The sequence below is a fragment of the Gorilla gorilla genome, chromosome 7 (assembly GCF_029281585.2).
Source record: "Gorilla gorilla gorilla isolate KB3781 chromosome 7, NHGRI_mGorGor1-v2.1_pri, whole genome shotgun sequence".
Lineage (NCBI taxonomy): Eukaryota > Metazoa > Chordata > Mammalia > Primates > Hominidae > Gorilla > Gorilla gorilla.
In genome coordinates this window covers 23,164,480-23,191,732 of record NC_073231.2, presented here as the reverse complement: position 1 = coordinate 23,191,732, position 27,253 = coordinate 23,164,480, and the positions used below count along the sequence as shown (strand labels likewise).

General features: G+C 39.7%; 1 protein-coding gene and 1 non-coding gene across 7 annotated transcripts in view; one reads left to right on the top strand and one right to left on the bottom strand.

Annotated features, from left to right (window-relative positions):
* The window catches only part of PSD3 (pleckstrin and Sec7 domain containing 3), a 547,860-nt gene that overhangs the window by 81,836 nt on the left and 438,771 nt on the right, over positions 1-27,253 (top strand). The window lies entirely within an intron of this gene.
* On the bottom strand, positions 27,010-27,163 carry LOC115935681 (small nucleolar RNA SNORA62/SNORA6 family). Its single transcript, XR_004071301.1, has one exon. It is a non-coding gene; the product is annotated as a small nucleolar RNA SNORA62/SNORA6 family (small nucleolar RNA).

Here is a 27,253-nt window from a genome sequence, read left to right as displayed (position 1 = left end):
TAGCATCTATATTGGCAAGGATTGTGCTGAGTTTTAAAGATAGGTAAGTGAAGGTGCCCGTGTCCAGTGGTTAGAAATAAGGAACATTCTAATAAGGCAGTGGAACAGAGGAAAAAGGTCTTACTCTTTATCCCCAAATACTCTGTAGTGACAAGTCTGGAAGGTAGACAGTCACATTCTCAGGCTCCAGGATTTCTTCAGAGTTAGCCATGTAGGAGTAGTCTTGAGGATCGCAGTGTGGAATTCTCATGGTTAGACCTCTGTTGAAATACATTTTAGTTTTGAGTTTTGTAATTTGTGGTGGAACCACAGTATCAAGAAATAACAATACAAAAGGGTGGGGATAGGAAGAGGAGAAAGAATGACATCTATTTAGTATTTGTTATGGGCTAGGTACTATGTGAAACATAGTATGTGTGAGTTTGTGCATGCATGCATCTGTATGTATTTATATATTCTTTTTTTTTTGAGATGGAATTTCGCTCTTGTCACCCAGGCTGGGGGTGCAATGGCGCGATCTCGGCTCACTGCAACCCCCGCCTCCCGGGTTCAAGTGATTCTCCTCCCTCCACCTCCCGAGTAGCTGAGATTACAGGCACGTGCCACCACACCCAGCTAATTTTTGTATTTTTAATAGAGACGGGTTTCACCATTTTGGCCCAGGATGATCTCAATCTCTTGACGTCATGATTCGCCTGCCTCGGCCTCCCAGAGTGCTGGGAGCCACCGTGCCTGGTCTATATATCCTTTATAGTATTGAAAGGTATATGGTGTCTCCATTTTCAGAGGATGAAATTGAGGCTCATGGAGATTAAATGGGATCCTTTTTTTAAACAACTCTATTGAGATATTCACATACTATACGATTCACCCATTTAAAGTGTACACTCATTGATTTTTAGTATGTTCATGGAGTTGTGCACCCATCACCATAGTCAATTTTAGAGCATATTCATCACTTCAAAAACAGCCCAGGCCAGGCACAGTGGCTCACACCTGTAATCTCAGCACTTTGGGAAGCCAAGGTAGGAGGATCTCTTGAGCTCAGGAGTTTGAGACCAGTCTGGGCAACACGGAGTGAGACCCCTTTAATAGCAAAAAAATTTAAAAATTAGCTGAGCATGGTGATGTGTGCCTGTAATCGCAGCCACTCAGGAGGCTGAGGCAGGAGGATTGCTTGAGCCCAGGATGTTGAGGCTGCAGTGTGTCGTGATTGCATTGCTGTGCTCTAGTCTGAGTGACAGAATGAGACCCTGTCTCAAAAGAAAACAAAAAATGCCCCAAAATTCCAGACCCATGAGTTGCCACCTCTCCCCATTGCTCCTATCCCTCATCACAGGCAACCACTAATCTATTTTCTGAGTCTGGATTTTGCTGTTCTGCACATATCATGTAAATGAAACAATACAAAATGTGGCCTTTTGTAGCTGGCTTTTTTCTCATGTTTTCAGTGCTCATCCATGAAGTAGCATGTGTTAGTACTTCATTCCTTGTTACTGCTGAATAGTATGCCATTGACTAGATGGGTCACATTTTATTTATCCATTCATCAGTTGATGGGTTGTTTCCACTTTTGACAGGTAGGAATAATGCCATTCTGAACACAAGCATACAAGTTTTGTAGCCATTCTAGTGGGTGTGAGGTGGTATCTCATTGTGGTTTTGCTTTTCATTTCTCTAATGACTAATGATGATGAATATATTTTCACGTGCTTATTGGCTCGTATCTGTCCATTTTCACACTGCTGATAAAGACGTTCCTGAGACTGGGCAATTTGCAAAAGAAAGAGGTTTAATGGAATTACAGTTCCACATGGCTGGGGAGGCCTCACAATCATGGTGGAAGGCAAGAAGGATCAAGTCATGTCTTACATGTATGGCAGCAGGCAAAGAGACAGCTTGTGCGGGCAAACTCCCATTTTTAAAGCCATCAGATCTCTTGAGACTTATTACAATCAAGAGAACAGCATTGGAAAGACTCACCCCCATAATTCAATTACCTTCCACCGGCTTCCTCACATGACACAGGGGAATTGTGGGAGTTACGATTCAAGATGGGTTTTGGGTGGGAACAAAGCCAAACCATATCATTGGCCATCTGTATATTTTCTTTGGAGAAGTGTCTATTCAGATCCTTTGACCGTTTTTAAATTATATTATTTGTCTATTTACTCTTACCTTTTAAGCATTGTTTTTATATTCTGGGTTGAAGTCTCCTATCAGATATATGCTTTGCAAATAGCTTCTCTCATTCTGTGGGTCGTCTTTTCTGTTTCTTCTTCCTGACCTTTGAAATAAGTGAAGTTCTTTATCTTAAACAGAGCACCAGAGGGCTTAGCACAGTTCTAGGCCCTCACGTATTTTCCAAAGTGAGTTAACAAAACTTTCAATATGATGACTTGTGTAACAAATATTGTTTTTTAAATATCTGGTTGGAAGAAGGATGGAGATTTAACCTTTGCCTGAGCTATTTGAGAGGGACCACAAAGCTCTGAAGACTTGAGACTCTTATGTATACTGAAAGGAAATTTTGGAAGCCAGTTCTCTGGAGACTTTTATGTATAGAAAATAGTCCTCTCCTCCTGGATTAGACAGAGAATTGCTTGAAAGGAGGACACCCTACCTAGGAGACCCTTCTTGATCTTTTTAGATACTGTAATGTCATGATCTAAATAGTGTTTCCCAAACTTGCCTGTCAAGAATTACCTGGTTTCAGATTTCTAAGGCTGCCTGAAGATTCTGGTACAGTGGTTCTGAAGGAGCAGTCTTCCTAATCACCCCAAGCGAGTCTTAAGATCGGAATGTTGGGGAAACTGATCTCACCTGGTAATAATGATGACCTTAGTGGTTGCCCCTAGAACTTAATTAGTTCTCCTTAGTGGGTGTGGTCTGCAGTTGACAAACATCCCTCGCCAGGGAGATTACAAGGAGCTGATCAAGCCAGTCTGGCTACATTGCTTACCTCAGCACTGGGTCTTGATCCAAGACAACCCAAGTCCCCAGCCCCCCACCCCCTGCCAGTGTGGTAGAGATGGGTCATAAAAATTTAAACCAGGCTCACAGACATTTTCAAGTTGTAAAGTTGCCACCACTCTCTTGGGAGGAATCCTCGCTCCTTCTTCCCTCCTCTTTTAAAATGTGTTCATATTTTCTTACCATTGCTGAATCTCTGGAGGCCTCCCATAGCCACACAGATCTCCATGAAACTCCATGGGGAGAAAAGGGCCTGGAAAGAAAAATAAACATTTTATATAATCTCTATACTTTGCTTGTTTTATGTGGTCGATTAGGATCTCCTGAAAAATTTCAGGAGAGTGAGAAGTGTGAAGTTGGGAGGGGGAGACTCACTTACGTGACCTCTTTATTTTTGTTTTTTAAAGACAGGGTCTTGCTCTGTTGCCCAGGCTGGAGTGCAGTGACTACTCCCAGGCGCCATCATAGCTCACTGCAGCCTTCAACTCCTGGCCTCAAACAATCCTCCTGCCTCAGCCTCCCAAATAGCTGGAACTACAGGGGTGCCATTGTACTTGGCTCTGTTCTTCTCTTAAAGGATATTCTGTGTTACCAGAGGCAGTGCAGCATAGCGGTTGGAGTGTGCCCTTGAATTGGATAGTCTGATTTGCTTCTATCTGTGTCACCTTGGGCAAGTTATTTTAACATCTCTGTGCCTCACTGCATCATTACCTCATGGAATACCTCACTAACATTTAGTGGTTAGAAGGGGCTTAGACAGTTTTGGAAAGACAGTATGTAGGCAGTAAATGTGACCTGGATGGTAGGTTATACTTAGCTGAGTGGGAAGTGGAATTATTATTGCCCTTCTTAAAGTCACACACCTGTTAAATGGCAAAACTGGACTTTCTTGTACCCTAGACTGTGATTGCCTACAGGTGTGCTTTATGGAAGCCAGGAGAAAAATTCTAATACACTTAGCTCTCTGTTTCTATGGGTTCTGCATCATGCATTCAATCAACCTCAGATCAAAATATGTGGAAGAATGTTGTGTCTGAACATGTATGGACATTTGTTTCTTGTCATTATTTATTCATGTAGTATAACAACTTTTTACATAGCATTTACATTGTATTAGGTATTATACGAAATCTAGAGATGGCTTAAAGTATGTGGGAAGATGTACATATGTTATGTGCAAATGCTACATGGTTTTATTTTTTTCAACTTTTAACTTTCAGTGTTTTTCTATAGAAAAACTGCACATAAAAGAATAAAGAATTCATGCAGTCATGCCAAATGACCATCACAATCAATCTTGATGGTACTCTTCAGTAGATACTAGAACTACTTAGTTGATATATGCTTGTTCCTTAAAAATTATACCTCATCAAGGTGAAATAAATGCGATAATAGGAACAGTAAGAACCATGTGTTTATAAGCGCCTCAGGGTCAAGCTCTTACAGTTAGACCAGAAAGTTACACACCCTAGAACATCAGCAACTCACAAGGAAGACGGGGGAGTTGTCGCCTTCCTTCCTTGGAGGTCTTTAGGCTGGGAAAGTTCCATGTAGGTGTGATTTTGCTTGAAGATAGAGATATAAACTTTATGACCTCTCAAAGTCACTTTTTGGCCAACAGCTTTAGCAGTTCTAAGAAGGAACAGTTTCATTTTGCCTTCAAGGGATGTTCCTTTTCTGTGTCCTAAGGCAGGGTGATCAGTTAGTGAGAGAGGATGATATGTTTGCACTAAGCTGGTAGCAGAAATGAGTGTGGCTCAGCTCCAGTCCTGACCCTTCTCCCCTTGTCTACCTCAGCCAGTGCAGGGTACCTGGGGAGGGTCACCGTTAGTCGGCCTCAAAGGTGCTGTTGGTGGCTTTCACATATTCAGACTTCTTCTTATGCCTTGTCCACAGTTTCTGGGGGATGCTGGGGACACCGCAGGAAGTACTGCCTGTCAGTGATAGGGAAGCTTCTGTTCCTTGTTGAATGGTTGGATACTCTTTGGTCATCCTGAGATGTCTGAATCCTGTCATCTGAATACCTTCCTTCTCTGAGCCCGGGGCTGCTGCCTCCACCAAGGCTGAGGCTGGAGCTTTCATTGAGATCCAAGACACTGGAGGAATCAAAGATTTTTCCATGTGCTCGATTCCTATACAGATTCGATGCTTTGGGTACAAATCTCCACTTGTTAGCCAGTCAGTCAAAGCAGAGAATTTCTAAAGGCCTTTGCACCAAGCAGCGAGACCAGGCAATAGGGTCAGCCAATGAGACAACTGCCACTCTTCCAGAGACGCTGGAACTAAGGTCTAAATAAGATCAGTGTGTCAGTGTAGCTGCATTGACTGCAACAAATGTACCGCTCTGGTGGGGGTTGATAATAATGGGGGAAACTATGCATGTGTTGGGGGCAGGAGGTGTATCGAAAATTTCCTCACCTTCAGCTTAATTTTACTGTGAACCTAGAACTACTCTAATAAATAAAGTCTACGGGCCTGGGCAACATAGTGAGACCCCACCTCTACAACAAAGAAAAAATTTAGCCAGATGTGATGCTGCGAGCCTGTAGTCCCAGCTACCTGAAAGACTGAGGAGGGAGGATTGCTTGAGCCTAGGAGGTCAAGGCTGCAGTGAGTTGTGATCACATCACTGCATTCCAGTCTGGGTGACAGAGCAAGATCTTATCTAAAAAAAAAAAAGTCATTTTAAAAAGATAATACATGTGGAAGCATTTAGCACTGTGTTTGCGTGCGGCAGGTGCTCAGAGAATGTGTGCGCTTAGTTCCTTCTTACTCATTACACCACTTTATATAAGAGATTTGAGCACCTTTGAATCGCCAAATCTATGACCAATCCCCACTTATACCCCACTTTACTGAGGGATGACTATATGGGGTGCTTTGGCCCAGGGTCCTCATTCAATATGTTTCTTTAGCGAATGAGTTAAACCCCACAGGCTGTTACATAGCTAAGTACAGGAACCCTGTTAAGAATATATGGCAGAGTAGGTGCTCTGACATTTAGCCTCGTCTAATAGCAGAGTAGAATTTCCTGAGTCAGCAGGATTTCTGGCCTGATCACTTTTTTGCTATTGGCTTCACGGTGGCTTCATCTCCTGCTTTGGAGACACGGAATTTTCCCCATTCCCTGGGCTGCTTTTAGAGCTTCAGGTGTGTGACTTTCATTAATAGCTCTCTTGCAAATGGCAATCTAGGACATAAAAGATAAGAGTAATGTGTTACTATGGATTTCCTCACCCAGCTCTTTCCCTTCTGGCAGAGACTTCTGATAGAAGTAGATAAAGGCTTGGGCTGTGTTCACCTGGTGTGATGTAACGGTCTCACAGATCTGTTTCATTCATTCTTTTGATTTTATCAGGTTTTTTTCTCTCTCTCTTTTTTTTTTTTTCAGACAGAGCCTTGCTCTGTCAGCAAGGCCAGAATGCAGGGGCGTGATTCTAGCTCACTGCAGCCTCGAACTCCTGGGCTCAAGTTATCCTCCCACCTCAGCCTCCCAAGTAGCTGGGACCACAGGCACACACTAACATGCCCGGCTAATTTTTGTATTTTAACTTTTTGTAGGGATGGGGTCCCACCATCTTGCCCAGGCTGGTCTCAAACCACTGGCTTGAAGTGATCCTCTCTCCTTGGCCTCCCAAAGTGCTAGGATTACAGGTGTGAGTCACTGTGCCAGGTCATATTTTTTCATTTTGGGTGCAATTCTTCCTACCTTCTCGGTGTGGCTTGTATATCAGTTGATGGCCTCTCATACTGCTGTGTCCTGCTTGGGAAAGAAAGTCTAATAAAATACAATATCATATTCTAAAACTGGAGCTTATGTAAAGATAATATAGTTTATAGATTTAAAAGAACTTGATAGGCCTAGAGGAATTAAAGCCAAAATTTTAGAAGCATTACTAAAACAAATGTATCTGTGATTAGTCAGTGAGAAAATATTATCATTTATAAAATCATTAAGTAATGATTCAGAGGGAAGTTCAGTAAGATTCAGAGGGGAGTTAGAAAGATAATGGTAATTCCATTTTTTAAAAAACTTGGGTGGTGTAGTTAGTATACAGAGGTATTTCCTTCATGAATATTTGTATTTTATAAATATTTTGTAAAGTTTTATTTTGCCTCTGTTTAGTAAAAAATAATTTTAAAATAAAAAATTTGTCAGTAGAATTCTCTTGTGGCCATTTAATGGCTTCTTTCTAAAGCATTCCATTTAGCAATACACCTCTCTCTCATTATGCCTATGTTTGTTTTACATAATATTTAAGTTACATAATTTTGGTAGCAAGTACAACCAGCACAAATCCATTCAGGTGCAAACACAACTGATTCTTGGTAATCGCCACCTCAGTCGTGTGGGCAGAATTTCATGAGCTTGCTGTAGTCTTAAGACCACAGCCTGAGCACCAGGTACTGATTTTTTAATTCTGTTTCTTTATCTGTCACCAGCTGTGAGCAGCAGGTATGAATGGGCATCAGCCAGCATGTCTTCCCGGGTAACTTGTGTCACCTTGTGAGACATCCTGGAGTTGGTTAATTGGAGGGTGGTTAAGAATTTCTGCTGTATACATAACTTCAGAAACAAAAGCAAACCTGTTATGGTCTAAGAAATGAAAAGGGATATTATAAGGTAGAGACATTAGGACATTCTATTTTGTTCTAAAATCACTTTTGGCATTTGTCTGCCTCACATCACTTATGTTGTATACAAAGCTGCTTCCCTCCTGAATAATTTATTTCTACATCTAAAATGTTTGCTGAGATTATTTTGCTTTCCTTTCACCTGGAAGATAATTTTAGGTTTTTAAGAAATGTGGTTTCTAAAAATAGGACCCACCATGTCCATCTACAGAGTGAGTGAGTTACTAAAGTATAACAAAAACGTGTTTTTCTGTCTTGTGCTTGAGTCCAGAAGTTCACTGAAAATGGGTTACACCTGGAATTTATGTATCATTATAACTATAAAGTGCTTTGTACTTTGCATCATAATTTCTCTTTCATCTAAAGAAATCAAAGTCCATTATATTAGCCTGGCTACATTCACCTGCTTGCAGAAAGGGTGGACCTTTTGGGACCCATTTTTTTGTTTTTTGTTTTTGTGGAGATGGAACCTCGCTCTGTCGCTCGGGCTGGAGTGCAGTGGCAAGATCTTGGCTCACTGCAACCTCCGCTTCCTGCATTCAAGTGATTCTTCTGCCTCAGCCTCCTGAGTAGCTGGGACTACAGGTGCATGGCACCACACCCAGCTAATTTTTTGTATTTTTAGTAGAGACTGGGTTTCACCGTGTTAGCCAGGATGGTCTCAATCTCCCGACCTTGTGATCCACCCTCCTCGGTCTCCCACAGTGCTGGGATTACAGGCGTGAGCCACCGCGCCCGGCCCAGGACCCATCTTTTAAATGAGCTCTGGTGAAGCAAGGTCCAGGGTTTTGAGAAAGCCTAGCACCCTTGGAGCGTTTCAGGGCATCTCTCAGTTAAGAGAGCTTTTTCTTTACAATGGGCCAGATTTTGTATGTGGTTAATTTAATTATCAAATTGGAACAGCTTTGTCTTTTCCGCGGTATCTGAATATATGTGCATTCCAAGTGACTTATTTAAAATACAACTCTTTTGAAAGGCTACAGGGCGTACTGTAATAGGTCATATGCAGTTCTGTCACAGTCACTTTTCTTTCATTCATACATTCATTCAACAAATAGTGTTTGAGTGTCTCCTATGAACCGGGCATTATTTTAGGTTCCAGGGATACAGTGGTCAACAAAACAGACAAAAAAATAAATAAATAAAATAAAAATTAAAAAAGAAAAAAATCCTTGTTCTTACAAGGTAAGACAGATAGTGTATGAGTTGTGTCTGCGTGTGCGTGTGTGTAGAATGTTGATAGTGTGAAGCCCTTCAGGGAAAAATAAGGCAGAGGAGGGAGTTTGGGAGGGGATGGAGTTGCAGTTACAAATGGGTGGTCAAGGATGACCTTGTTGAGGTGACGCATGAGGAAAGACCTGAAGAAGGAAGGTAAGTGCACTGGGAAGAGGGCACAGCAGGTGCAGAGCCCTGAGGCAGTGCCCTACTTCCTGCGTTCCAGGAACAGGGAGACCAGCGTGACTGGAGCACAGTGAGCAGTGGGGTCGGACCGGACACCGTCGCCAAGTCCTGTGGGGCCTTGTTGCTATTGCAAGGGCTTCGGTTTGGACTGAGAGTGAGCAGAGAAGCCTGTTAGAGAGTTTCAAATAAAGATGGGACATGATCTGGCTGATGTTCTTGGAGGACATGCTGCTGCTATGTCTCATGAGAATAGACTGAAGCGGGGAAGAGTGGAAGTAGGAAAACCAGCTGGGCGGCTGTTGTAACCTAGGTGAGTGAGGGTGGTGGCTTGGACCACCATGCTATGTTTTGAAGGTTGAGTGGGAAGGATATTCTCATTGTCTGAATGTGGGATGTGAGCGGGAGAAAGTATGGGTGACTTGCAAAATATTGACCTGTGCATCTTGAAGGATGGAGGTGTATTAACTGAGATAGGGAGAGGCTGATTTCGGAAAGGATCAGGAGCTCAGTCAGGGAGCTGTCTGGTAGGCAGGTGGATATATTTATCTGGATTACAGAGGAAGGGGCTGGGTTAGAGGTAAACATTTGAGAGTTGTCAGAATATACAAACTGGATGAAATCCACAGGGAGTGAGTGTCAATAGAAAGGAAAAGAAGTTGAGGGCCAAAACCTGGGCTACTTCCACGCTGAGATTGAAGAGATGAGAAGGCACCAATAAAGGAGAATGAAGGAAAGCAGCGAATAAGGGGAATCGAGAGTGCGAGGTCTTGCCAGCCATGTGAAAAAACCACTTCAAGCAAGATGAGTCAGATTCTCCCGGGAAGTAAAGTAAAATGAGGGGCAAATGAGATTTGACCCAGGGATTTAGCAATGGAGATGTCATTGGTGAGTTTGATAACCGACTGGGATTATAGTGTAGTAGTGGGGACCAAATGTTGGTCAGTGGGTATGTAAGAGAGCGCAGAAGTAGAGAAACGGAAACATCAAATGTAGAAAAATATTGCAAAGATTTTTGCTGTAAAGAGAATGTGAGAAATGTAGCTGCAGGGAGAAATGAGGTCAAGAGATGTTTTAAAAATGCAGGAAGTAACAGCATGTTCGAATACCAATGGGAAAGACAGTAAAGAGGAAAAAAAATGATGCTTCATGTAGTAGCATAATTCCCAAAGGACCTTTGGTGTAGTTTAAAACAGCCCAAATCATCTGGCTTACTGTTGTAAACACTAATTTTTGTTAATGCTGTTGATTTTTTCAACATAAAGTCCTTATCTTCCCATCTCCATCAAAAATCAAAACTGTTTCTTTTGTGTGAGCCTTTAAATAAATGTCTTTTGGGTATGAATTGTGTCTGCTCATCTTGTTCAACCTCAGGGAGTCCCTAGTTCTGTTAATAGTTATGCAATATGCATGGATCTGAGGTACACTCTGTCCACATGTTTTCAGTAACTGATGACTTCTTTAGCTCTCATCTGAGGCACAGATTCCCCACCATCCATTAAGCATGTATAAGATCACATTTTCCAAGAATTTATTCAGTCAACTAAATGTTCACTGCATGCATTAAACACAAAAGGCCCCATGTTTCCAGGTAGCAACCACAGGGCAACAGATGGGTAATAAGAGTAAGAATTTAAAGAAACTGGTGTCCTTGGGTCTTGTGTGGATGACCAGTTGTTTCCCAGACATTACTGTGGAAATCACCTGGGAACATTGTTGAAGTGAAGATTCTGATTCTTTAGTTCTGGAGTGGGGCCTGAGATCTGCATCTTTAACAAAGCTCCTAGGTGATGCTAGGGATGCTGGCTGATATGGTTTGGCTGTGTCCCCACCCAAATCTCGTCTTGACTTGTAGCTCCCATAATCCCCACGTGTCATGGGAGGGACCTGGTGGGAGGTAATTGAGTCATGGGGGTGGGTTTTTTCCTGCTGTTTCTATTGATAGTGAATAAGTCTCACGAGATCTGATGGTTTTATAAAAGGCAGTTCCCCTGCACATGCTCTCTTGCCTGCCACTATGTAAGATGTGCCTTTGGCCGTTTGCTTTCCTCCATGGTTGTGAGGCCTTCCTAGTCAAGTTGAGCTGTGCATCAATTCAACCTCTTTCCTTTAGAAATTACTGAGTCCCGGGCATGTCTTTAATAGCAGCCTGAGAACAGACTAATACACTGGCGCACCTCATTTTGAGTAGAAAGAGATCTTAGGGTAATACTTCCTGGCTTATTTTTCCTCCTTAGATTTTGCTTCTGCTCTTCCTCTACTTCTCTATTATTGCCACATTGGGCCTTTTCCAGCTGGAACTTTCAGACTCAGAACAGCAATATATTATTGTAGCATTTGTTGATAGCATTTCAGTATCTCCGCTTTCCACTCTGCATTTTTATTGATCTTTGCAAAAAAGCTACTGGCGTCTGGGAGTTTTGTTTAGTAATTAGATAGCCGAAGAGACTAGGCCAAGTTTCATTTGCATTATGTAGGGAAGGCCAGACTTCTGGGTCTCATTCACATCCCAAGGCCATGTTTGTCCTAGACCTCTGAGTACATGCTTTGGAGCTATAGGCAAAGTCCCAGTACTGGGGCCAATTTGCCAGTTCAGTTGTCAGCTTTTAAATTCTCTGGATTCCTACTTGCTAAGGCTAAATCTCTTCAGTAAACAGCTCCCTTGCTGGAAGGCAGTCCTTTGGCTTTGTTATAAATAAATTTTGTCAGCTTGTGGAAAATAGAATAAACCTTTGAAAGTCACCACTGGCTAATGAAAGCTTCTTAGATGGCTCTAGACTGGACGCGGTACTTAAAAAGTACCTATAAAAGGATATGTCTTGGTGGGGGTTGCAGAAGAGTTTGAAATTAATTGTCTGAACTCTGAAAATTCCTGTAAATTCTACATTTAGTTTCTGCTATACTTTAGACCATAGATCTTGTCCTGATTTTAATGAGGCATACTTTTTAGGATCTTCTGTATGGGTGCTATTCAATAGAAATATGATGAGAATTTCACAAGTAAGTTTAAATTTTCTAGTAGCCACATTAAAAAAAAGTAAAAAGAAATCAATGGAAGTAATGTAGGTAATATATTTTATTTAACCTACTATGTCTGAAATATTGTCATTTTGACAAAAGCTTAGTGATAATTTATATTCTTTGCTTGTACTTAGAAATCTGGCCTATATTTTACACTCACAGCACACCTGCCATATTTCAGGTGCTAAATGGCCCCATGTGGCTGTCATATTAGACAGCACAGGTGTATATGCAGAGCAGCTGCAGGTATGACAAGCACAGTTTTATTTGTTTCTTTATCTCATAATTCTCTGTTAATAGCAATGCATGATTTGCTGTAGTGAGGCATATATGGTTAGTTAAGTATTAAAATAAAGATGGATTTTTTTACAGTAATCTTAAAATCTACGGTAAAAACAAATGGATGTTTCAGAAAATAGATAATTATAAATATGCAGAGAATACAAACATGTTGATTGACTTCAGCAATGGCTAACAGAGATGAGGACCTATAAAAATTGAAAATGTCTGAGACTTCCAGATAATACATTTTTAGCAACATTATTTAGGATAACTTACTGCCCCTCATAAGGTAGATAGGTCCTGTCATGACTCACATTTTATAGATGTGAAGCCTGAGACCAGAGAGGTTAAGTAATTTGCCTTAGATCACACAGTGGGTAAGTGGTAGATCTAGGATATGGAACTCTAGTCAGTCTGGTTACAGAGCTCACTCCCTTCAACTCTGTGCCATACTGCCTTCTCAGCACATGTCAGTGATACATACATTTGCTTCATCTTTTAAATGGGTGGTATGATTGAGGGATAGTGCTCTTTAGCTGAAAAAAGTGATTGATATAGTCAAATTATATTGATATAATCAAATTGTTTGATATAATCAAATTGTTTGATTGATATAATCAAATTGTTTGATTGATATAATCAAATTGTTCTGGAAAACAGAGGATAAATTAACTCCTTAAATAAATCATACCCTGTTTGCCATTAATTTAAGTCTTAATTTCAGAGTTACTTTATCTTGGTTTCTGATTGATCTTCAATTTAAATTGAGCCTCAGCATTTTTTCTACCTATCCCTGATGTGGGGAAAAACAGCTAATAATGTATAAGGCAAACTTTCAGTGTTATTGAGAGCTAAAGCATACAACTGAATTGGGGAGATAAGCTCTAATACTCATGAAATAGTATTACAATTTATTGTTACTAGCAATCACAGCAGCGGTAGCCATTTATTGAGAGGTTACTGTCTGCCAACCTTGTGTTAAGACTTTACACTCATTATCTTATTTAACTGTTAAAGCAATGCTGTCAAGTTGGTTTTATCTTCATCAATAAATAAGTGCCAAAAACAGTGCCACTATACTCTGAAACAATGAGACTCTGAGAATTATTTTATTGGATTCTGGGTGTCACATTTAAAGGGGGACATTAACAGTGAACAGGTAGGTGAGTGGTGAGAAAATCATGTGATGTTAGGAGAGGTCATAGAACTGTGATCTTTAACCTAAGGAGAGAAGACTTAGTGGATGTAATAGTTACCAGTAAGTGTTTGGAATAAAGAATATGATCTAAAGAGAAAACTGACTCTGGCAAAAGGAGTACACTCACTCTGTCTTTCTCTAAGGAATACAGAAAAGACATTTACAAAATTTTCTTATTTTGGATTTTAATCCAATTTTAATGGGACAGAGGCTAGGTCACTCCCTAGATATTCTGGGTTAAATTATTGCATTTGGAAGATTTGGATTATACAAGAAATTAGGAATTGACCGTTGGATGAGGTGTCTACTTCTGATTTTGTAATAAATTGCGTCCTTTAATCAGATTATTTTTATGATAGAAATAATTATTGAGTTGTTTTGTAAATTAAGTTGGAGACTGTGATTAATAATACAATATCAGAGCTCAGACGGACCTTAGAAATCTTGAAGTCTAATGTCATTTTGCAAATGAGGAAACAGAGAGAAAGAAAATGAATTAAGGACAAAGTTGGACAAGTACTCAGGTGTTGACTTCAAGTCCACTACTTAAAAAAAATTATGGTTTCTAATGTATGGATGAAGAAGACTGAATCATTTCTAGTACATTTTTAAAGGTCCTGTTGAATCTTCTCCAGAGTTAACAAAATGAAGTAGCCTGAAGTTCATTTGTTCTAATTAGGGCACACTTGAGTCCTTTTTGGTTATCTTATCTGAACTTGGAGTTCAGTGATTTTCCTGAAGAAAAGCTTTCAGTTCGTCAACTTCTTTTATTGTTAGTGTTTTATTTCCCTGGAAACTTGTGCATCTTTTTATTGAAAGGATAAGAAAGGATATAGTGGCTCTCTGAATTTATCCATTCATTCCACAAGTATTTACTGAGGTGTGTGCCAGACACTTCCAAGCACAGTTGTAGGGTCATTAGCTTTTACTGTGAGATGAGAAACCGTCAGATTGTTTTGAACAGAAGATTAGAAGATTTTTTTTTTTTTTAAATTATCTCTAACAAATTAAAAGGATTCCCTGGGAGTTTTAGCAAGCTATAGTCTCACTTGCCTTGATTTAATGAGACATACCTTTTGATCTCAGCACACAATTGGGATTAACTGCAGTTTGAGGTCTGATCCTTATTAGTTATATAACTGAATTCACAATAAAGCCTGAAACTTTTTCATAAAAACGGGGTATAAACCTGTTAAAAATGTTCTACCATAGACTGGTTTGGAAACCATTATGAATTCATGATGGAATTTGACCGACCTAGGTTTGATGGACAGTTTCACTGATGATTCAATTTTGGGCAAATGTATTAGTTTTTCTGAGCCTCAGTTTCTTCATTAGTACAATGAGGGTAAAACTTGTTACGTAGGAGTGTTTTTGAGGGTTGAATGATTTAAGGGAAATCGTGATTGTGAAATGCTCAGCCCCATGTCTGGCGCATTGTAAATATTCAATAAAAGCACAGCCATTATTTTGATAATTTAGTCAAGGGGATTTTAAACATGGATAAAAGTTGTTTTGAAGCTAGATTGAGGGTGCTAATTCAGACCCTTAATTTATTTTTACTTTAGAGCTCAGACAAAATGTCTTTAATGCCTTTGTCTAAAGGTCCTGATATTGAAACAAGCATGAAAATGACACCTCTAACTTAATTAACACTGTTTGTTTTGCATGTTTATGGATTAGTCTTTTTAAATGTCACTGGCTGTTTTGGTGGTGTCCCAAATTGACAAATGCTCCCTCCCTCATTCCACAGGTATCACCAATTTTGGACCAATTCTGGTGGTTCAGATATCAATAAAAGCAGTCAGAGAAGGCCCTGCCTGTAGGTCACAGTTGACCCTAGCCACAGGACACCCAGGGAAGTGGTGTACTGTGAAGCCTCCCCAGGGAGTTTCAGGAGTCTGTGTGTGTGTGTGTGTGTGTGTGTGTGTGTGTGTGTGTGTTTTCTGTTGCCCAAGATTATTGTCCGAGAGAGTAAACACATCAGCTTATGACTCTGTAGCCAAGTTCACTTCTGTAATAATTTTTTGTTTGTGTATTTTTACCAATGAAATTCAGTCTGACTTAGTTCAATACTGCATCTAAACCAGTGTCTGGTCAAAAGTATTAAATTTGACTTGCTAATCTCCACGCAGGATGAGGGAGAGACCCTATGTAAAACTGAATTGGGCCCATGTAAAACCCGTGTTTCTGGTGCCCCATTTTCCTTGGGCTCTGGCTGGCAGCTTCTTCTACCCCAGTTATGTATTTCACTTTCCTGGGGCTGAAGTATCAGCTAGCTGAGCTGATAAATTTATCTGGGTTAATAGGAGAGAGTTAGAGGATCATCTGGTCCTTTTAACTGTCTTTGGAAGCAGGATTTTGCTTCCCCCACTCCTCAGTTATTTGGAAGCACTTTGGCAAAACTGAGATCACTGCATTACTGTTAATGTAACACTGCAGCTTGGTTGATCTGTTAGTGAATGTGATCATCAGGGGAATTACAGATCATGGAAAGGTAGGTGGAGGACAGGCCTCTGGAGAAGGTATTCATAGGCACAGGCAACCTTTTCTGATTGTGTAATTACTTTAAAATATTCTGTTTTAAAAATTGTAATTAAAATTTGTTTCCTTATTACCAGAAATATCCTGGTAATTGTAGATTGCCCGGGTGGGGATGAGGAGAAGTTGCCAGTTTAAGCCAAACCACATGGAGTGAGAATGAGGGAAAGGTGACTTCAAGAAGAAAAACGGTGTTCTGTTACCAGGAGAAGGAGTGCTGGCCAGGCAGGAACAGCAGATGTCCCTGGCAGATGAAATGGCGCTGGCCAGAGGAAGCATATGCCGTACAGAGGAATATCAAGCACAACAGCCATGGGCAGAAAAGAGCGTCGCATATGAAGAACTGAGAGAAGGCCAGGCGGCGGAGCCCAGTGAGGAAGAGTGGGTGGAGCGGTAGGAATGAAGGCATGGGATTGCAAAGATAAGCTAGGGCCAGACCATGCAGGGCCTTACGGCTAAAGGAGGGTACCTGGATTTTATCCTGTGAAAATGGAAGGTCATTGAAGAGGTTTAAGCAGTTCAGCCTTTTAAAAAAATCACTCTGGATGCCCTGTGAAGAATGGATTGAAGAGGTCAAGAAAGGAAGCAGAGGGATTAATCAGGGAGCTTTTGTAGGTGAGAGATGAAGATTTCTTGGACAGGGATGGTGGCAGCTGTGATACAGACAAGTGGAAAGATAAATGAGCCACATCTTTTGTAGATCAACAGAACCTGATGATTGATGGGGTGTAAGGAAAGGAAGAATGACATAGATTTCTGCCTCAATTAATGGGGATTCTTGGAGTTGCCATTTATTGAGATGTAGCACTCTTGTTGGATATTGCTTTGTGTTACTGACATCCTTCCACCTAGACTATAAGCTTCTTAGATCAAAGATAAGGCAGCATTTCATCTTTCTTCACCATTGATTCTAGCACAGTGCTGAGGCATTAGAATAGCCACTTGGTTGGACATATGTCAGGTGGGAAGTTGATCCAAACCCCACTTGCAGGGTGGCTCTTGAGACGCAGCTTAAAGGAATAAAAAGTGCCATTTGTTAGGATATTTATTGTTATTGGTTTTTAGATTTGTTTGAGATGATGCAAGTTATGTAAGAAGAAGGTACTATGAGCATAGAAAATGTAATCAGACCTCAAAACTAAGGAGATTTGCCCAAGATAATTTATTAATAGAGTTGGGACATTCTCTAATCCCTAGTATTCTCATTAAATCATCTAACCTATACTTGCTATTTTGGGTAATTTTTGTTTCCTGACTAAAATCTGTGTTTCTTTTTTCTTTGATGCTCTTCTACATGTTAAAAATAAAACAGAATACCAGATTTATTCACCTTTGATGCTTTGAGCTTCTCAGTTCCTTCTGGTCTCTTTTTGTTTTTCTCCTTTCCAAAACTCATTCTGAAGGACCCATGAAAAGAGACTGAAAAGCAGAAGAAATCTGTCCAGTCACTCAGCAACACCCATCTGAGGTAATAGGGCAAATGAAACCACTTCAAAAATTGTTCTAGAACAAAAAATGTCTTCTAGAACATTGCGCAGTGTCTAGCTCCAGTGCACAGGAGGTGCTCACTGGTTATTGAGACTCAGCCCCGCTACCTTGTGTTTTCACATCCATGGCCTTTGTCATCTCTGGCATGCTCTTTATTTCTTCATAAGAGAATTTTAAAACTGGAGGAATTGAATAGAGGCCGTCTGAAAAAGAATACCTACAGAACCCAAGTTATCTTTACCTGGAGTCCCGACCATGCAGGCTGCTGTTTATTAGAACACAATGGCAGTCACATGGTGGGCTCGGCCCTGGCTTGCAGTCAGCTTTGAAGCCCCCACGGCAAAATGGCAAGCGCTTACATTCCCGGACAAACACACGCTTTTTATTCCATGTCATTTTTCCATTGCTGTAGACTTGTAAAACAATGGTTAAGAGAATTTCAGAAACCAAAGTTATTTTCCCTGCTCTTATTTGCATATTTCTGTTCCTTAAAAGTTTCTAAGGTAAAAAAAGTCCTCAAGTTTGGGGACTCTCTTCCACACCTTCAAATCAACACTTTTTAAACATGTGATAGTGTCATTAATGTTCTTGTGAACAATGGCTTAAGTAGTGTGATTGGAAATAGAGCTCTGGAGGAGCTTGGCATGGGGGTTGGGTGAGCATTTTTGAGTTGGGTAATTAGTCAGCTACAACCATGTAGAACAGAAGTGATGATTAGACTAATTAGGAAAGCCATTTCCTAAGTGCTGTGGTAGACCCAAGGGCAATGGCCTAGAAATGCCGCCTTCCCTGATTTATTTGATTGATGAAAAGCAGGTTTTCCACTTGCGGGCTTATTTATTTTTTAAATTAGAGATTTGTTTGTCTCATTTTCATCTGTTACAGTTTTATTTCCAAGATAACAGAGAGGCAGGAGTATCTTATTCGCAGTTTGGGAATAGGGCTTTCGTGCTTTTCCTTTCATTCCCTTTACTACACGATTCTAGTGGAGCAGATTTATCAGGGCACTTTTAGTCAAGTCTTTGCAAAGGACTCGCATGTTTTATGTATTCAGAATTCAATTCAAGCAGCTTTTCTAGTGACAGGCTGCTTTCTGGTCACCTTTATACACCTAACTTATTCATGTATATATATATGTGTATATATATGTATATATATATATATATACGTATATATATATATTTATTTATTTTTTCTAACATTCATTGGTGCTTACTGTGTGCCAAGCACTATTAAATGCAAGGGATTCAAATATATCTAGCAGTTAAGGGCTTTGTTTTGTTCAGTGTTATTGCCCCATTGCTAGCATGGTGCTTGGCTTATGGTAGGTACTATGTAAATATTTGTTGAAAGAATGAACAACTTAAAGCCTAGGCCCTTGTTTTGTATTTTTTGTGTACACTCAGATTTAGATTATGTAATTGCAGCTCATTTTGCAAAACGGATTTATTATTTTCTTTCTTTTTCTTTTTTTTTTGAGACACGGTCTTGCTCTGTTGCCTAGGCTGGAGTGCAGTGATGCAGTCACGGCTCACTGCTGCCTCTTGGGCTCAGGTAATTCTCTCACCTCAGCCTCCTATGTAGCTAGGACTATAGCACGTGCCACCACACCTGGCTGACTTTTAAAAATTATCTGTAGAGATGGGGTTTCACTGTGTTGCCCAGGGTGGTCTTGAACTCCTGGCTTCAAATGATCCTCTGCCTTGTCCTTTCAAATTACTGGGATTACAGGCAGAGATTTTTGGGAGGCCGAGGCAGGTGGATCACGAGGTCAGGAGATCAAGACCGTCCTGGCTAACACAGTGAAACCCCGTCTCTACTAAAAATACAAAAAATTAGCCAGGCGTGGTGGTGGGTGCCTGTAGTTCCAGCTACTTGGGAGGCTGAGGCAGGAGAATGGCGTGAGCCTGGAAGGCAGAGCTTGCAGTGAGCCGAGATTGCGCCACTGCACTCTAGCCTGGGCGAAAGTGTGAGACTCCATCTTAAAAAAATATATTAAAAAAAAATAAAAAAGAAAATAAATTTCTCTAAAATAAATCTCATTTATTTCCTGGTAGTTTTAAAATTTAAGCTAAACCTCAGAAAATTTTCTTCTAAAACATAATAAATAATACCGCGAGTGTTTTGTATCTTTTAAAAACAAAAGGGTGGAGTGAAAATGTTTTACCAAATTATTAGGTATAGTTTGGAAAGCACTATTATGCATAGTATGTTGTTCGCCTCCCTGTGACGGCGCCATTAACCCATTTGTGCCGGAGGTTGCAAATTTTTTTTTGTAAAAAGATCAGACCTTGGCGATGACCTTGAGCAGTAGGATATACATAACTCCCACCAGCTTAGCGTTCCAATAATGGAACACTAGACATAAATGGGTTAAAGTAGGCCCATGGTGTGTGAGGTCCAGAAAAGTGAGTTGACTTTTTTCCTCAAGTCCTCATGGATTAGGCATGGGAAGAAGTTCCTTATTTGCCCACTGCTGGCTCTTTGTTCTGCCTCATCTTGGTCTTCCCTTAATGGAGTACTCTCTTTTGTACCCAGTTTGCAAATGGCTACGTTAGCCCGTTGGGTTTAAAGAATACTTTAGGGGCATTCAGCGATAAGTGAAGTGTCTAACTCTTCAAAAAGAGCCATAGTAATATATCTGCTAACTGGATAAAGAAATACAGCACCATTAATAAAATGCTTGTGAGATTTTTTTTTTTCAAACATTGAACTTTTTTTTTTTTTTTTTGCTGAGACCATTTTATCTCAAGAAAGAGCTTATGGACTTCCTGAGAATGTGTAGTGAAGCAGAAAAAGCCGGAGAGACCTTACTGAATTCTGTGATCCTTGAGTGTATTTTTCTGATACAAAATGGGGTAATAATACCAACCTTGCAAGCGTGTTCTGGGAATTAAATCAGAAACACAGTGCAACTCATATGAGGTACCCAGTATTTGACAGTAAAGACAAAAGCACTAACAAAAACAAGTAAAAAACTTAACACCAAGGGGCGAAAACAATTTATGTGCCTTTGAAAACTTGATAACTGAAATTCTAATGACAGTCATTTATATCTATTCATTAATGCAGTATCTCCAGGGACCTCTACTGTTAACCCAGTTTCAGTTATTCTCTGTATGTGAAAGCATCAAAATTATTTTCTTTTTAAGATAAAACTCCTAAATTCATTTTGACCCTGCACAATTAATCTAAGTTAATGAGGTTTTGTTACATCATTATCCAATGTGTATTTTAAGGTTCTACTGCTGTGCTACCCTACATTTTGTGACCTAGGAATTTTAGATACAACTGTAATCTTGGTCTTTAAATAGAACTTTGAGTAACAAAGTGAGGTAGAATATTGACAGTAAACTATAATAATAAAATGTAATTATAATATAATACTATTAATTTAGAGTTAGAAAGTATCCATTAAAAAAAGTATCCATGAATGTCCAAACTAAATAGGAAATATTTAATTGGCTTCTAGGAAAATAAAATACATCATTCTAATATTTTAATATTTAGAAAGAAAAGATCTCATTACAACTTAAAAAATGATTTTTTACTGATAAGTGCCATTGACTTCATTGAAATGTCTGCTTTTAGTAGTCAAATCCCAGAAGAAAATGCTATTTTTAGGAGTATGTTTAACTGAAAAAGCTCATATTTCTATTCAAGTTTAGGCAATTACTCTTGACAAAAGACAAGTAAACTAATGTTTCATGATAAAGTCCCCAAGTATCTCAGACTTAAGCAAAGACCCCAAATCATAGTTTGTAGCTTTATTGCAGTTTTCATTCAAAATATGTTTTATATCATCTCTTAACTAGGGAATTCCTGGTGCCTTCCTATTAGGATAAATAAGCAAGAAACACAATAGGACAGTGATTGTATTCTTAAGTATTAGGGAATTTAGGGCCCCAGATATTCTATATGCAGACCTCTGTGCTTGTGTTTGTTCATTTTAATGAGACTCCAAAGGCTTATAATTTTATAGGAGCTATAGTGTTTCAGTTCCAGAACCAGGTAAAGACAGGGCAGCCCTCCACTCTGTAAAAGCAAAGGATGACCGGGCGCGGTGACTCACGCCTGTAATCCCAGCACTTTGGGAGGTCAAGGCGGGCAGATCATTTGAGCTCAGGAATTCGAGACCAGCCTGGCCAACATGGCGAAACCCCATCTCTACTAAAAATATAAAAATTAGCCGGGTGTGGTGGCGGGTACCTGCAATCCCAGCTACTCCGGAGACTGAGACACGAGAATCGCTTGAACCTGGAGGGCAGAGGTTGCAGTGATCCAAGATGACACTACCGTACTCCAGCCTGGTCAACAGAGTGAGACTCTGTCCCCCCACCGCCAAAACAAAAAAGCGAAGCGTGGTGGGTCAGGGTTAGGACCATTTCCTGGTGACATTGAGCTGGTTAAGTTGGTGGATCTATGAGGGGAAGCTGGCTGCCTTCACACCCTCCAAGGTCTTTGCCTTGTGCACTGCAGCTTGGCCGTACTACCCCACAGTCAGGTTGGCAGGAGTATAATCTTTTTTGTCTTGTCTTATGGGATAATAGTGAATATTTACTTTTATTATTTGGATAATTTCAAATGTGAAAAAATTAAAAACCTCAACATTTTTATAGCTACAATTAAGGAATTATAATACAATTTGGTAAGACTACAAAATTCACAAAATTATATTGTGGCCTCATTTTAAAAACTGAAAATTGTTCCTTCAAATGCTCAAATAGTTTCTTTGATAACATTTTTTGAGAGTATTCTTTAAAAAATGTATTACTGCCCCATTTTTTTGGTATTTTTAATGTATGCACTTAATACTGTTTAACTTTTTAAAATAATTTTGGTTGATGATTTTCAAATATTTTAATGCAGTGATGTTGTCTTCATGGGCTATAAATTTGTACCATAATGTAAAGACATTATGTTAGGATCATTTTAATGTATGAATACCTGGGCTTTAAGTAAGGATCTGTTGAGAATTGTGTAGTTCAGTTATGTGGTTTAACAACTAGAGAGTCAGCTCTATTGTAAACATATAGGCATAGCTTGTTTTATTGTGCTTTGTAGATATTATTATTATTATTATTATTTTAATTGAAGGTTTATGGCAACTCTGTGTTGAGCAAGTCTTTCAGCATCATTTTCCCACTGTGCTCACTTTGTGTCTCTCTGTCACCTTTTTGTAATTCTTGCAATATTTTAAACTTTCTCATTATTATTATTATACCTATTGTTATGATCTGTGATCAGTGATTTTTTTTTTTTTTTTAAATAATGAGATAGTGTCTCACTTTGTTGCCCAGGCTGGAGTATGGTAGCACAATCATATTTCACTGCAATCTTGAATTTTTGGGCTCAGATGATCCTCCTGTCTCAGCCTCCTTAGCAGCTGGGACTACAGCGCATGCCACCACATCCAGCTGGTTAAAACATTTTTTTTTTGTAGAGACAGAGTCTGGCTATGTTGCCCTGGCTAGTCTCCAGCTCCTGGACTCAAGCAATCCTCTTGCCTAGGCGTCCCAAAATGGTAGGATTACAGGCATGACCCACTGCACCAGTCAGTGATTTTTGATGTTACTCTTGTAATTGCTTTGGGACACCAAGAACTGTGTCCATGTAAGATGGAGAACTTAAAAATTGTCGTATGTTTTGACTGCTCCACGACTGGTCCTTCCCCTGTCCCGCTATTCCCTGAGACACAACAATATGAAATTAATCCAATTCATAACTCTATAATGGCCTCTAAGTGTTCACGTGGAAGGAACAGTTGCATGTTTTTCACTTGAAATCAAATAAATGATTAAGCTTAGTGAGAAGGGCATGTTGAAGCCAGGCCAAAAGCTAGGTCTCTTGCACCAACAGTTAGCCAAGTTGTGAATATAAAAGAAAAGTTCTGGAAGGAAATTCAAAGTGCTTCTTCAGTGAATATGTGAAAGATGAGAAAGCAGAAGCCTTATTGCTGATATGGAGCAAATCTGAGTCATCTGAATGGAAGATCAAATGGCTACAACATTCACGTAAAACAAAACCTAATTCAGAGCAAGCCTCCAATTCTTCGCCGAGAGAGGTAGAGGTAAGGAAGCTGCAAAAGAAAAATTAGAAGCTAGCAGACGTTGGTTCATAAGGTTTAAGGAAGGAGGCCATCTTTATAACATAAAGGTGAAGCAGCAATTGCTGATGTAGAAGCTGCATCAGGTTATTCGGAAGATCTAGCTAAGACCATTGATGAATGAGGCTATGCTAAACATCACAGTTTCAATGTAGACAAAACAGCCTTCTATTGGGAGAAGATGCCGTCTGGAACTTACATAGCTACAGAGAAGTCAGTGCCTGGCTTCAAAGCTTCAAAAGACAGGCTGACTCTTGTTAGGGGCTAATGCAGCTGGTGACTTGAAGTTGAAGCCATTGCTCATTTATCATTCTAAAAATCCTAGGGCCCTTCAGAATTATGCTAGATCTACTCTACTTGTGCTCTATAAATGTAACTACCAAGCCTGTATGACAGGACGTCTATTAGCAGCATGGTTTACTGAATATTTGAAGCCAACTGTTGAGGCCTACTGCTTAGAAGAATATTTATTTCAAAATATCACTGCTATTCAACAATGCACCTAGTCACCCAAGAGCGCTTATGTAAATCTACAGGGAGATGTATGTTGTTTTCATGCCTGTTAACTCAGCATTCATTCTGCAACCAATGACTCAAGGAGTAATTTTGACTTTTAAGTCTTGTTATTTAAGAAATATATTTCATAAGTCTGTAGCTGCTATAGATACTAATTTATCTGATGGATGTGGGCAAAGTCAATTGAAAGCCTTCTGAAAAGAATTCACCATTCTAGATGCCATTAAGAACATTTGTGATTCATTGGAGGACATCAAAATACTAACATGAACAGGAGTTTAGAAGAAGTTGATTCCAACCCTCATGGATAACTTTAGGGGTGAGTTCAAGACTGCAGTGGAGAAAGTAGCTACAGATTTGATGGAAATAGCAAGAGAACTAGAATTAAAAATGGAGCCTGATGATATGACTGAATTACTACAATTCCAGGATGCACCATTAGTGGATGAGGAGTAGCTTCTTATGAATGAACAAAGAAAGTGGTTTCTTGAGATGGGATTTACTCCTGAAGATGCTGTGAACATTGTTCAGATGATAACAAAGGATTTAGAATATTCCATAAACTTAGTTGATAAAGTAGTGTAGGGTTTGAGAGGACTGACTTCAGATTTGAAAGAAGCTCTACTGTGGGTAAGATGCTGTCAAACAACATCGTATGCTACAGAGAAATCTTTTGTCTTAAGAGACCATTGATGTGACAAACTTCATTTTTGTCTTATTTTTTAAGTTGCCACAGCCACCTCAGCCTTCAGCAGCTACCACCCTGATCAGTCAGCAGCCATCAGTAATGAGGCAAGACCTTTCATCAGCAAAAAGATTACAACTTACTGAAGCCTCAGATGATTGTCAGTATTTTTTTTTAGCAATAAAGTATTTTTTAATCAAGATGTGTACATTGACATTGTTTTCTTTTTAGACAGAATGCTCTTCCACAGTTAATAGACTGCAGTATAGTGTCAACAACTTTTATATTCACTGTGAATCACTGGAGTGATCACTTTATTGTGATGTTTGCTTTATTGTGATATTCACTGTATTGTTGTGGTCTGGAATTGAACCCACAAAATCTCCAGAGTGTGCCTGTATATACAGAATCTTAACAGGAAGTATTCTAAATACTTTTCAAGTGCTAGCTTACTTGTTCCTTATAACAACCTGATGAGTTTGTTTTATGGTTATGTCTATTTTCCAAAGACACAGGGACATTGAGTACCTTATCCAAGGTCACCCACTAGTAAGTGATAGAATCTGGGCTTCAATTCATTTAGTCTGGCACTGGAGCCTGCACTCTTTAAATCACCATAGTAGTCTTTCTGCTTCAATAATGAGTGGACTTTTTTTGTATGTGTGTTGGGGGGTGACCTGTGACTTTTCTTGCTTCTTTCCTGATTTCTATATGTCTTAAAACCACTATATTTCATTCATCTGTTCATTCAACAAATATTTATTGAGTATCCATTATGTGGTGCTGAGGGCTAGCAGTATCCTGGTGGACCCTTATGTTACAGCCTAGGTGCCCAGCAGTCAATGACTGTTGTAACTTAATGTCTAGGAGGGAAGACAGGCATAACAAAGGGAAACTCACGGGGGAGGGGGGCAGGGACAGGGGAGCCAGGGTGTGAATAACTCTCTGAAACTAGGACCTAAGAGGTGTAAAAGATTTAGCCAGGTTGGGAAGAGGGTGTGAGGAGAAGAGGGTGGTATTCCAGTTAGGGGGAGTAGCCAAGTGCGAAGACCAGCGATCAGAAGCTGTGAAAAGAGTTCAGGGAACTGAAAGAGGTTCACTGTGGCTGAAGCACTCAGTGTTCCGAATTAGGAGTGGGGATGGTGAAGGGTGTAAATAGTATTCAGGTGTTTTAAGATCAGGCAGAAGGGTCAAATAACTGATTAACTTTACACTTTGATCAGTTGGATATATTTATTGTAATTTCTAGGATAATGAAAGCCTAAAAGCAGTGTATAGCATCTAAACTTGAGCGTGTGTGGAGGGAGAGAGGGAAAAATAAAAACAAAACTAAATCAAAAAGAGGCAAGAAAGGAGAGAAGGATAAAATAGATGAGATGAATAGCACAAATAAGATGGTAGATGTAAACCCTAATGTATTTGTAATTATATTAAATGTGTATGTTCTAAATGTACCAATTAAAAGATAAAAGATTGTCAGACTGATAACCAACCAACCAACCAACCAACGAACCAACCAACCAACCCAACTAGGTGCTACTTTCACTTGACAGAGAGGGAATACCTCCAGGAGATGAGAAATGACGAGAGGTGACCATAAGATAAGCTACCTCCATCTCCTTCCCTGTCTGTCTACCCTGGAAGCCACCACATTCTTAGGAAAGCCACTGGACTTCCCACTCTAAGTGCAGCGGAGGTGGTCCTGGGAGGTTAGCACTGTCTGGGTTACTCAGGTCTGGCTTTCTTACCCACTTGTGAGGAACTTTTTGGCAGAGGTGGAGTCTCACTCACATACCTCGTGCCTTCCATAGTGTTTGGCAGGCAGTAGGTCTTTAAGTAGCATTTATCATGTGTGTACATTTGATTTCCATATGAGATTGTAAACTCTTTGCAGGGCAGAGAACCTGTTACACCTTTGAGTTTTCCATAATATCTGCTAAAACATAGATCAGTGTATAATGAGTGATTCTTATTTAATTCTGTCAAGATTAAATCTGATTTCTGTAGAAGGATACTGTTCCACCTTTCAATGATTTGGAGGTTTGTTTCCACAGCAGAGAAGAAATAAAAACCACTTTCTGCAATAAAGACCTGATAACCTACTTTTTCTTAAGTAGATTTTACAGTAGGAGAGCATATTCTTTTATTTCTTCTTTTATTTCTTTTAGTTGTAGCAAGAATTTCTATTAAACTCCTCTCATTGGGCCAGAGACTCTTGTGGTGTTAGTGAAAAACTTGTCCCTTGCGTAACACCCTGTCTACACTTGTGAGTTCATTGGCCAGTCACTGGCCTCAACTCCGAGCTCTAACAAGAAGAATATATTCATTTTTATTTTAAAGAGCATGATTTATTTAATATAAAAATAAATGCTTCACTCATGTATAAGCTGTAAGGAGATATTAGTAGTAA